We start from the raw sequence: 13355 nt of genomic DNA on the forward strand, positions 1-13355 counted from the left end.
ATGGGACTGTTACTGCTGTTTGGACTGTTAGTAGTGTTGGGACTGTTACTAGTGATGGGACTGTTACTGGAGTTGTGACTGTTGCCAGTGTTGGGACTGTTACTGCTAATGGGACTGTTATTGTTGATGGGACTGTTACCGGTGTTGGGACGGTTACTGGTACTTGATCTGTTACCAGTGTTGCGAATGTTACCGGTGTTGGGACTGTTACTGTGCTCGGACTGTTACTGGTGTTGGGACTGTTACTGCTACTGGGACTGTTACCAGTGTTGGGTCTGTTACCGGTGCTGGTTCTGTTACCGGTGTTGGGACTGTTACCGGTGCTGGGACTGTTACCGGTGGTGCATCTATTACCAGTGCTGGGACTGTTACCAGTGTTGGGACTGTTTCCATTGATGGAACTGTTACCGGTGATGGGACTGTTACCGGTGTTGAGACTGTTACTGGTGTTGGGACTGTTACAGGTGATGGGACTGTTACCGGAGTTGTGACTGTTGCCAGTGTTGGGACTGTTACCAGTGTTGCGCCTCTTACCGGTGTTGGGACTGTTACTGGTGCTCGGACTGTTACCAGTGTTGTGTCTGTTAACGGTGCTGGTTCTGTTACCGGTGCTGGGACTGTTACCGGTGTTGGGATTGTTACCGGTGCTTGTTCTGTTACCGGTGCTGGGTCTGTTACCGGTGCTGGGACTATTACTGGTGTTGGGACTGTTACCGGTGTTAGGACTGACACCGGTGTTGGGACTATTATCGGGGCTGGGATAGTTACCGGTGTTGGGACTGTTACCAGTGCTATGACTGTTACTGGTGTTCAGACTGATACCGGTGATGCGACTGATACCAGTGTTGGGACAGATACCGGTGTTGGGACTGTTACCGGTGCTGGGACTGTTACCGGTGGTGCGTCTATTACCAGTGCTGGGACTGTTACCAGTGTTGGGACTGTTTCCATTGATGGGACTGTTACTGGTGATGGGACTGTTACCGGAGTTGTGACTGTTACTGGTTTTGGGACTGTTACCAGTGTTGGGACTGTTACCGGTGATGGGACTGTTACCGGTGTTGGGACTGTTACCAGTGATGGGACTGTTACCGGTTTTGGGACTGTTACTGATGATGGGACTGTTGATGGTGCTGCTTCTGCTCTGGTGCTGGGAGTGTTACTGGTGCTGGGAATGTTACCGGTGCTGGGACTGTTACCAGTGTTGGGACTATTAACAGTTTTGGGACTATTACCGATGTTGGGACTTTTACTGGTGTTAGGAATGCCACCGGTGTTGGGACCATTATCGGTATTGGGACTGTTACCGGTGCTGGGACTGTTACCGGTGTTAGGACTGACACCGATGTTGGGACTATTACCGGTGCTGGTAATGTTACCGGTGTTGGGACTTTTTCCGGTGTTCGGACTGTTACCTGTGTTGGGAAAGTTTCCGATGATGGGACTGTTACTGGTGCTGGGACTTCTTGTAGTGTTGGGACTGTTACCGGTGCTGGGACTGTTACCAGTGTTGGGATTGTTACCAGTGTTGGGACTGTTACCAATGTTGGGCCTGTTACCGGTGTTGGGTCTGTTACCAATGCAGGGTCTGTTACCATTGTTGGGACTGTTACCGGTGCTGGGACTGTTACCGGTGGTGTGTCTATTACCAGTGCTGGGACTGTTACCAGTGTTGGGACTGTTTCCATTGATGGGACTGTTACCGGTGATGGGACTGTTACCGGTGTTGGGACTGTTACTGGTGATGGGACTCTTACCGGTGTTAGGACTGACACCAATGTTGGGACTATTACCGGAGCTGGGAATGTTATCGGTGTTGGGACTTTTTCCCGGTGTTCGGACTGTTACCTGTGTTGGGAAAGTTACCGGTGTTGGGACTGTTACCGGTGTTGGGACTGTTACTGGTGCTGGGACTCTTACTGTTGCTGGGACTGTTACCAGCATTGGGAATGTTTCCGGTGCTGAGACTGTTACCGGTGTTGGGACTGTTACCGGTGTTGGGACTGTTACCGGTGCTGGGACTGTTACCGGTGCTGGGACTGTTACCAGCATTGGGAATGTTTCCGGTGCTGGGACTGTTACTGGTTCTGGGACTGTTACCAGTGTTGGGATTGTTACCAGTATTGGGACTGTTACCAGTGTTGGGCCTGTTACCGGTGTTGGGTCTGTTACTGGTGTTGGGACTGTTACCAGTGTTGGGCCTGTTACCGGTGTTGGGACTGTTACTGGTGATGGGACTGTTACTGGAGTTGTGACTGTTGCCAGTGTTGGGACTGTAACTGCTAATGGGACTGTTACTGGTGATGGGAATGTTACCAGTGTTGCGACTGTTACCAGTGTTGGGACTGTTACTGGTGCTCAGACTGTTACTGGTGTTGGGACTGTTACTGGTACTGGGACTGTTACCAGTGTTGGGTCTGTTAACGGTGCTGGTTCTGTTACCGGTGCTGAGACTGTTACCGGTGCTGGGATTGTTACCAGTGCTTGTTCTGTTACCGGTGCTGGGTCTGTTACCGGTGCTGGGACTATTACTGGTGTTGGGACTGTTACCGGTGTTAGGACTGACACCGGTGTTGGGACTATTATCGGGGCTGGGACGGTTACCGGTGTTGGGACTGTTACCAGTGCTATGACTGTTACTGGTGTTCAGACTGATACCTTTGATGTGACTGATAGTAGTGTTGGGACTGATACCGGTGTTGGGACTGTTACCGGTGTTGGGACTGTTACCAGGGCAGGGTCTGTTACCGGTGTTGGGACTTTACCGGTGCTGGGACTGTTACCGGTGGTGTGTCTATTACCAGTGCTGGGACTGTTACCACTGTTGGGACTGTTTCCGTTGATGGGACAGTTACCGGTGATGGGACTGTTAACGGTGTTGGGACTGTTACTAGTGCTGGGACTGTTACCGGTGGTGTGTCTATTACCAGTGCTGGGACTGTTACCACTGTTGGGACTGTTTCCGTTGATGGGACAGTTACCGGTGATGGGACTGTTAACGGTGTTGGGACTGTTACTAGTGCTGGGACTGTTACCGGTGGTGTGTCTATTACCAGTGCTGGGACTGTTACCGGTGGTGTGTCTATTACCAGTGCTGGGACTGTTACCACTGTTGGGACTGTTTCCGTTGATGGGACTGTTACCGGTGATGGGACTGTTACCGCTGTTTGGACTGTTAGTAGTGTTGGGACTGTTACTAGTGATGGGACTGTTACTGGAGTTGTGACTGTTGCCAGTGTTGGGACTGTTACTGCTAATGGGACTGTTATTGGTGATGGGACTGTTACCGGTGTTGGGACGGTTACTGGTACTTGGTCTGTTACCAGTGTTGCGAATGTTACCGGTGTTGGGACTGTTACTGTGCTCGGACTGTTACTGGTGTTGGGACTGTTACTGCTACTGGGACTGTTACCAGTGTTGGGTCTGTTACCGGTGCTGGTTCTGTTACCGGTGTTGGGACTGTTACCGGTGCTGGGACTGATACCGGTGGTGCATCTATTACCAGTGCTGGGACTGTTACCAGTGTTGGGACTGTTTCCATTGATGGGACTGTTACCGGTGATAGGACTGTTACCGGTGTTGAGACTGTTACTGGTGTTGGGACTGTTACAGGTGATGGGACTGTTACCGGAGTTGTGACTGTTGCCAGTGTTGGGACTGTTACCAGTGTTGCGCCTGTTACCGGTGTTGGGACTGTTACTGGTGCTCGGACTGTTACCAGTGTTGTGTCTGTTAACGGTGCTGGTTCTGTTGCCGGTGCTGGGACTGTTACCAGTATTGGGATTGTTACCGGTGCTTGTTCTGTTACCGGTGCTGGGTCTGTTACCGGTGCTGGGACTATTACTGGTGTTGGGACTGTTACCGGTGTTAGGACTGACACCGGTGTTGGGACTATTATCGGGGCTGGGACGGTTACCGGCGTTGGGACTGTTACCGGTGCTATGACTGGTACTGGTGTTCAGACTGATACCGGTGATGCGACTGATACCAGTGTTGCGACAGATATCGGTGTTGGGACTGTTACCGGTGCTGGGGCTGTTACCGGTGTTGGAACTGTTACTGGTGCTGGGATTGTTACCGGTGTTTTGACTTTTACCGCTGATGGGACTGTTACTGGTGTTGGGACTATTACCGGTGCTGGGACTATTATCGGTGCTGTGGCTCTTACCGGTGTTGGGAAAGTTCCCGGTGTTGCGATTGTTACCGGTGCTGGGACTGTTACCGGTGTTGGGATTGTTACCAGTATTGGGACTGTTACCAGTGTTGGGACTGTTACCGGTGTTGGGACTGTTACCAGTATTGGGACTGTTACCAGTGTTGGGACTGTTACCGGTGTTGGGACTGTTACCAGTGCTGGGACTGTTACCGGTGGTGCGTCTATTTCCAGTGCTGGGACAGTTACAGGTGTTGGGACTGTTTCCATTGATGGGACTGTTACCGGTGATGGGACTGTTACTGGAGTTGTGACTGTTGCCAGTGTTGGGACTGTTACTGCTAATGGGACTGTTATTGGTGATGGGACTGTTACCGGTGTTGCAACGGTTACTGGTACTTGGTCTGTTACCAGTGTTGCGAACGTTACCGGTGTTGGGACTGTTACTGTGCTCGGACTGTTACTGGTGTTGGGACTGTTACTGCTACTGGGACTGTTACCAGTGTTGGGTCTGTTACCAGTGCTGGTTCTGTTACCGGTGTTGGGACTGTTACCAGTGCTGGTTCTGTTACCGGTGTTGGGACTGTTACCGGTGCTGGGACTGTTACCAGTGTTGGGACTGTTTCCATTGATGGGACTGTTACCGGTGATGGGACTGTTACCGGTGTTGGAACTGTTACTGGTGTTGGGACTGTTACCAGTGTCGGGACTGTAACCAGTGAAGGGTCTGTTCCCGGTGTTGGGTCTGTTCCCGGTGTTGGGTCTGTTACCGGTGCTGGGACTGTTCCCGGTGTTGGGTCTATTACCAGTGCTGGGACGGTTACCAGTGTTGGGACTGTTTCCATTGATGGGACTGTTACCGGTGATGGGACTGTTACCGGTGTTGGGACTGTTACTGGTGTTGGGACTGTTACTGGTGATGGGACTGTTACCGGAGTTGTGACTGTTACTGGTTTTGGGACTGTTGCCGGTGTTGGGACTGTTACCGGTGATGGGACTGTTACCGGTGTTGGGACTGTTACCGGTGTTGGGACTGTTACCGGTTTTGGGACTGTGACTGATGATGGGACTGTTGACGGTGCTGGTTCTGCTCTGGTGCTGGGAGTGTTACCGGTGCTGGGACTGTTACCAGTGTTGGGACTATTAACAGTTTTGGGACTATTACCAATGTTGGGACTTTTACTGGTGTTAGGAATGCCACCGGTGTTGGGACGATTATCGGTATTGGGACTGTTACCGGTGCTGGGACTGTTACCGGTGTTGGGACCTTTTCCGGTGTTCGGACTGTTACCTGTGTTGGGAAAGTTTCCGATGATGGGACTGTTACTGGCGCTGGGACTGTTACTGGTGCTGGGACTGTTACCAGTGCTGGAACGTTACCAGCATTGGGAATGTTACAGGTGTTGGGTCTGTTATCGGTGTTGGGAATGTTACCGGTGTTGGGACTGTTACCAGTGTTGGTTCTGTTACCGGTGCTGGGACTGCTAGCGGTGTTGGGACTGTTACTGGTACTGGGACTGTTACTGGTGTTGGGACTGTTACCAGTGTTGTGTCTGTTAACGGTGCTGGTTCTGTTACTGGTGCTGGGACTTTTACCGGTGTTGGGATTGTTACCGGTGCTTGTTCTGTTAACGGTGCTGGGTCTGTTACCGGTGCTGGGACTATTACTGGTGTTGGGACTGTTACCGGTGTTAGGACTGACACCGGTGTTGGGACTATTATCGGGGCTGGGACGGTTACCGGTGTTGGGACTGTTACCAGTGCTATGACTGTTACTGGTGTTCAGACTGATACCGGTGATGCGACTGATACCAGTGTTGGGACAGATACCAGTGTTGGGACTGTTACCGGTGCTGGGACTGTTACCGGTGGTGCATCTATTACCAGTGCTGGGACTGTTACCCGTGTTGGGACTGTTTCCATTGATGGGACTGTTACTGGTGATGGGACTGTTACCGGAGTTGTGATTGTTACTGGTTTTGGGACTGTTACCGGTGTTGGGACTGTTACCGGTGATGGGACTGTTACCGGTGTTGGGACTGTTACCAGTGATGGGACTGTTACCGGTTTTGGGACTGTTACTGATGATGGGACTGTTGACAGTGCTGCTTCTGCTCTGGTGCTGGGAGTGTTACTGGTGCTGGGAATGTTACCGGTGCTGGGACTGTTACCAGTGTTGGGACTATTAACAGTTTTGGGACTATTACCGATGTTGGGACTTTTACTGGTGTTAGGAATGCCACCGGTGTTGGGACCATTATCGGTATTGGGACTGTTACCGGTGCTGGGACTGTTACCGGTGTTAGGACTGACACCGATGTTGGGACTATTACCGGTGCTGGTAATGTTACCGGTGTTGGGACTTTTTCCGGTGTTCGGACTGTTACCTGTGTTGGGAAAGTTTCCGATGATGGGACTGTTACCAGTGCTGGGACTGTTACCAGTGTTGGGATTGTTACCAGTGTTGGGACTGTTACCAATGTTGGGCCTGTTACCGGTGTTGGGTCTGTTACCAATGCAGGATCTGTTACCATTGTTGGGACTGTTACCGGTGCTGGGACTGTTACCGGTGGTGTGTCTATTACCAGTGCTGGGACTGTTACCAGTGTTGGGACTGTTTCCATTGATGGGACTGTTACCGGTGATGGGACTGTTACCGGTGTTGGGACTGTTACTGGTGATGGGACTGTTGCCAGCATTGTGACTGTTACCGGTGTTGGGACTGTTACTGGTGATGGGACTCTTACCGGTGTTAGGACTGACACCGATGTTGGGACTATTACCGGAGCTGGGAATGTTATCGGTGTTGGGACTTTTTCCCGGTGTTCGGACTGTTACCTGTGTTGGGAAAGTTACCGGTGTTGGGACTGTTACCGGTGTTGGGACTGTTACTGGTGCTGGGACTCTTACTGTTGCTGGGACTGTTACCAGCATTGGGAATGTTTCCGGTGCTGGGACTGTTACCGGTGTTGGGACTGTTACCGGTGTTGGGACTGTTACCAGTGTTGGGACTGTTACCGGTGCTGGGACTGTTACCGGTGCTGGGACTGTTACCAGCATTGGGAATGTTTCCGGTGCTGGGACTGTTACTGGTTCTGGGACTGTTACCAGTGTTGGGATTGTTACCAGTATTGGGACTGTTACCAGTGTTGGGCCTGTTACCGGTGTTGGGTCTGTTACTGGTGTTGGGACTGTTACCAGTGTTGGGCCTGTTACCGGTGTTGGGACTGTTACTGGTGATGGGACTGTTACTGGAGTTGTGACTGTTGCCAGTGTTGGGACTGTAACTGCTAATGGGACTGTTACTGGTGATGGGAATGTTACCAGTGTTGTGACTGTTACCAGTGTTGGGACTGTTACTGGTGCTCAGACTGTTACTGGTGTTGGGACTGTTACTGGTACTGGGACTGTTACCAGTGTTGGGTCTGTTAACGGTGCTGGTTCTGTTACCGGTGCTGAGACTGTTACCGGTGCTGGGATTGTTACCAGTGCTTGTTCTGTTACCGGTGCTGGGTCTGTTACCAGTGCTGGGACTATTACTGGTGTTGGGACTGTTACTGGTGTAAGGACTGACACCGGTGTTGGGACTATTATCGGGGCTGGGACGGTTACCGGTGTTGGGACTGTTACCAGTGCTATGACTGTTACTGGTGTTCAGACTGATACCTTTGATGTGACTGATACTAGTGTTGGGACTGATACCGGTGTTGGGACTGTTACCAGTGCTGGGGCTGTTACCAGTGTTGGGACTGTTACTGGTGCTGGGACTGTTACCAGTGTTGGGACTGTTACTGGTGCTGGGATTGTTACCGGTGTTTTGACTTTTACCGCTGATGGGACTGTTACTGGTTTTGGGACTATTACCGGTGCTGGGACTATTATCAGTGCTGTGGCAGTTACCGGTGTTGGGAATGGTCCCGGTGTTGCGATTGTTACCAGTGCTGGGACTGTTACCAGTGTTAGCATTGTTGCTGGAGTTGGGTCTATTACCGTTGCTGGGACTGTTACCAGTGTTGGGATTGTTACCAGTATTGGGACTGTTACCAGTGTTGGGCCTGTTACCGGTGTTGGGATTGTTACCAGTATTGGGACTGTTACCAGTGTTGGGACTGTTACCAGTGTTGGGATTGTTACCAGTATTGGGACTGTTACCAGTGTTGGGACTGTTACCAGTGTTGGGATTGTCACCAGTATTGGGACTGTTTCCGTTGATGGGACTGTTACCGGTGATGGGACTGTTACCAGGGCAGGGTCTGTTACTGGTGTTGGGATTGTTACCGGTGCTGGGACTGTTACCGGTGGTGCGTCTATTTCCAGTGCTGGGACTGTTACCAGTGTTGGGACTGTTTCCATTGATGGGACTGTTACCGGTGTTGGGACTGTTACCAGGGCAGGGTCTGTTACCGGTGTTGGGACTGTTACCGGTGCTGGGACTGTTACCGGTGGTTCGTCTATTTCCAGTGCTGGGACTGTTACCAGTGTTGGGACTGTTTCCGTTGATGGGACTGTTACTGGTGATGGGACTGTTACCGCTGTTTGGACTGTTAGTAATGTTGGGACTGTTACTGGTGATGGGACTGTTACTGGAGTTGTGACTGCTGCCAGTGTTGGGACTGTTACTGCTAATGGGACTGTTATTGGTGATGGGACAGTTACCGGTGTTGGGACGGTTACTGGTACTTGGTCTGTTACCAGTGTTGCGAATGTTACCGGTGTTGGGACTGTTACTGGTGCTCGGACTGTTACTGGTGTTGGGACTGTTACCGGTGCTGGGACTGTTACCGGCGGTGCATCTATTACCAGTGCTGGGACTGTTACCAGTGTTGGGACTGTTTCCATTGATGGGACTGTTACCGGTGATGGGACTGTTAGCGGTGTTGGTACTTTTACTGGTGGTGGGACTGTTACTGGTGGTGCATCTATTACCAGTGCTGGGACTGTTACCAGTGTTGGGACTGTTTCCATTGATGGGACTGTTACCGGTGATGACACTGTTACCGGTATTGGGACTGTTACTGGTGTTGGGACTGTTACTGGTGTTGGGACTGTTACCGGTGTAGGGACTGTTACCGGAGTTATGACTGTTACTGGTGTTGGGACTGTTACTGGTGTTGGGACTGTTACCGGTGATGGGACTGTTACCGGAGTTGTGACTGTTACTGGTGTTGGGACTGTTACCGGTGTTGGGACTGTTACCGGTGATGGGACTGTTACCGGTGTTGGGACTGTTACCGGTGTAGGGACTGTTACCGGTTTTGGGACATACTGATGATGGGACTGTTAACGGTGCTGGTTCTGCTCTGGTGCTGGGAGTGTTACTGGTGCTGCGAATGTTACCGGTGCTGGGACTGTTACCAACGTTGGGACTATTAACAGTTTTGGGACTATTACCAATGTTGGGACTTTTACTGGTGTTAGGAATGACACCGGTGTTGGGACGATTATCGGTATTGGGACTGTTACCAGTGCTGGGACAGTTAGTGGTGTTAGGACTGACACCGGTGTTGGGACTATTACCGGTGCTGGGAATGTTACCGGTGTTGGGACTTTTTCTGGTGTTCGGACTGTTACTGTTGCTGGGACTGTTACTGGTGCTGGGACTGTTACCAGTGCTGGAACGTTACCAGCATTGGGAATGTTTCCGGCGTTGGGACTATTACCAGTGCTGGGACTGTTTGTAGTGTTGGGATTGTTACCAGTGTTGGGACTGTTCCCAATGTTGGGCCTCTTCCCAGTGTTGGGTCTGTTACTGGTGTTGGGACTGTTACCGGTATTGGGACTGTTACCAATGCAGGGTCTGTTACCGGTGTTGGGACTGTTACCGGTGCTGGGACTGTTACTGGTGGTGTGTCTATTACCAGTGCTGGGACTGTTATCAGTGTTGGAACTGTTTCCGTTGTTGGGACTGTTACCGGTGATGGGACTGTTACCGGTGATGGGACTGACAATGGTGTTGGGACGATTATCGGTGTTGGGACTGTTACCAGTATTGGGACTGTTACCAGTGTTGGGCCTGTTACCGGTGTTGGGTCTGTGACTGGTGTTGGGACTGTTACCGGTGTTGGGACTGTTACTGGTGCAGGGACTGTTACCAGTGCAGGGTCTGTTACCGGTGATGGGACTGTTACTGGTGCTCGGACTGTTACTGGTGATGGGACTGTTACTGGTACTGGGACTGTTACCAGTGTTGGGTCTGTTAACCGTGCTGGTTCTGTTACCGGTGCTGGGACTGTTACCGGTGTTGGGATTGTTACCAGTGTTAGGACTGACACTGGTGTTGGGACTATTATCGGGGCTGGGATGGTTACCGGTGTTGGGACTGTTACCGGTGCTATGACTGTTACTGGTGTTCAGACTGATACCGGTGATGCGACTGATACCAGTGTTGGGACTGTTACTGGTGCTGGGGCTGTTACCAGTGTTGGGATTGTTACCAGTATTGGGACTGTTACCGGTGTTGGGACTGTTACCAGGGCAGGGTCTGTTACCAGTGTTGGGACTGTTACCGGTGCTGGGACTGTTACCGGTGGTGCGTCTATTACCAGTGCTGGGACTGTTACCAGTGTTGGGACTGTTTCCATTGATGGGACTGTTACCGGTGATGGGACTGTTTCTGGAGTTTGGACTGTTGCCAGTGTTGGGACTGTTGCTGCTAATGGGAATGTTACTGGTGATGGGACTGTTACCGGTATTGGGACGGTTACCGGTGCTTGGTCTGTTACCAGTGTTGCGACTGTTACCGGTGTTGGGACTGTTACTGGTGCTCGGACTGTTACTGGTGTTGGGACTGTTACTGGTACTGGGACGGTTACCAGTGTTGGGCCTGTTACCGGTGCTGGTTCTGTTACCAGGGCTGGGACTGTAACCGGTGTTGGGATTGTTACCGGTGCTTGTTCTGTTACCGGTGCTGGGACTATTACTGATGTTGGGACTGTTACTGGTGTTAGGACTGACACCGGTGTTGGGACTATTATCGGGGCTGGGACGGTTACTGGTCTTCAGACTGATACCGGTGATGGGACTGATACCAGTGTTGGGACTGATGCCGGTGTTGGGACTGTTACCGGTGCTGGGGCTGTTACCGGTGTTGGGACTGTTACTGGTGCTGGGACTGTTATCGGTGTTTTGACTTTTACCGGTGATGGGACTGTTACTGGTGTTGGGACTATTACCGGTGCTGGGACTATTATCGGTGCTGTGGCTGTTACCAGTGTTGGGAATGTTCCCGGTGTTGCGATTGTTACCGGTGCTGGGACTGTTACCGGTGTTAGGATTGTTACTGGAGTTGGGTCTGTTACCGGTGCTGGGACTGTTACCAGTGTTGGGATTGTTACCAGTATTGGGACTGTTACCAATGTTGGGCCTGTTACCGGTGTTGGGCCTGTTACTGGTGTTGGGACTGTTACTGGCATTGGGACTGTTACCGGTGTTGGGACTGTTACCAGTGTTCGGACTGTTACTGGTGTTGGGACTGTTACCGGTGTTGGGACTGTTACCGGTGCTGGGACTGTTACCGGTGCTGGGACTGTTAACGGTGTTGGGACTGTTTCTGCTGTTGGGTCTGTTACTGGTGCTGGGACTATTACCGGTGTTGGGACTGTTAACGGTGTTGGGTCTGTTTCTGGTGTTGGTACTTTTACCAGCATTGTGTCTGTTACCGGAATTGGGACTGATTCCAGTGCTGGGACTGTTACTGGTGTTGAGACTGTTACCGGTGCTGGGGCCTAGAAATTCAGTGGGCCTTGCGCCCACTTAGCGCCTAAAGAGGTCTTTTGCGCCGGTGGGGTGGTAGCGCGGAAATTGACTGCAGCGGTATTGGCGGCGGTAGCCGTTAGCGCTGCGCTGGGACCGATGACGTCATCGGTGTGCGCAGTGGCCCGTAACGCCCAGAAACCGCGCCGATCCCCATATTTATTTGCGGCCGCCTCCTCCGAAGCGGGCGCAAACAGCGACCAGAAAACGGGGCCGTCCTGCTGCCATAGCGGGGCGCTTTAAAGCGAAAGGTGCGGCCGGCCGCTTTTTCGACGGCCGCCTGCCCGCACCTCCTTCCCCGGCCTCCTCCACACCCCCCCGCGGCATTGCCAGCTGGTTTCCGTGGAGCCCGGCACTTCTCCGTTGTGCCGGGCTCTTTTGCCGGCACTCGCGATCGGGGCTCCAGCCGTTGCAGGCACCTCCCCCTTAAGAGAAGGAGGAGGCCTGCAGTACCGCAGCCTGCCGCACCGCATCGGGTGGCGCTGCGGCAACTAGCGCGCCGATATTCAGTTGCAGTGCCCCAAACGGAGGCGGGCACACCCTGGTATAACGCCCGCTTCCGAATTGGGGCGCAGAAGACGAATATACAGCGTGCGCTAATGCCTCCCCGCCCAGCGCTAACTTTTGGGCACGAGCAAGCTGCCCGCGCCCAAGTGAATTTCTAGGCCAGGGTCTTTTACCGGTGCTGGGACTGTTACCGGTGCTGGGAATGTTACCGTTGTTGGGACTATTACCGTTGTTGGGACTGTTACCGGTGTTGGGACTGTTACCGGTGTTGGGTTTGTTACCAGCGTTGGGACTGTTACCGATGTTGGGACTGTTACCGTTGTTGGGACTATAACCGTGGTTGGGACTATTACAGGTGTTGGTACTGTTACTGGTGTTAAGACTGATACCGGTGTTGGGACTGTTACCGGTGCTGGGACTGTTACCGGTGTTGGGACTGTTACCGGTGTTGGGTTTGTTACCAGCGTTGGGACTGTTACTGGTGCTGGTACTGTTACCGGTGCTGGGACTGTTACCGGTGATGGGACTGTTACCGGTGTTGGGACTCTTACCGGTGTTGGGACAGTTACTGGTGCTGGGAATGTTACCGGTGTTGGGACTGTTACCGGGGTTGAGACTGGTACCGGTGTTATGTACGTTACCGGTGCTGGGACTGTTACCAGTTTTGGGACTGTTACCGGTGCTGGGACTGTTAGCGGTGTTGGGTTTGATACCGGTGTTGGGACTGTTACCGGTGGTGGGTCTGTTACCGGTGATGTGACATTTACCGGTGCTGGCATAGTTACCAGTGCTGCGTTTGTTACCAGTGCTATGACTGTTACAGGTGTTGGGACTGTTACCGGTGTTGGGACTGTTACCAGTGTTGGGACTATTACAAGTGCTGGGACTGTTACTGGTGCATGGACTTTTACCAGTGCTGGGACTGTTACCGGTGTTGGGACTG

This window comes from Somniosus microcephalus, chromosome 8 (genome assembly GCF_052327205.1).
Source record: "Somniosus microcephalus isolate GS21.2 chromosome 8, FLI_Smic_1.0, whole genome shotgun sequence".
Taxonomy (NCBI): Eukaryota; Metazoa; Chordata; class Chondrichthyes; order Squaliformes; family Somniosidae; genus Somniosus; species Somniosus microcephalus.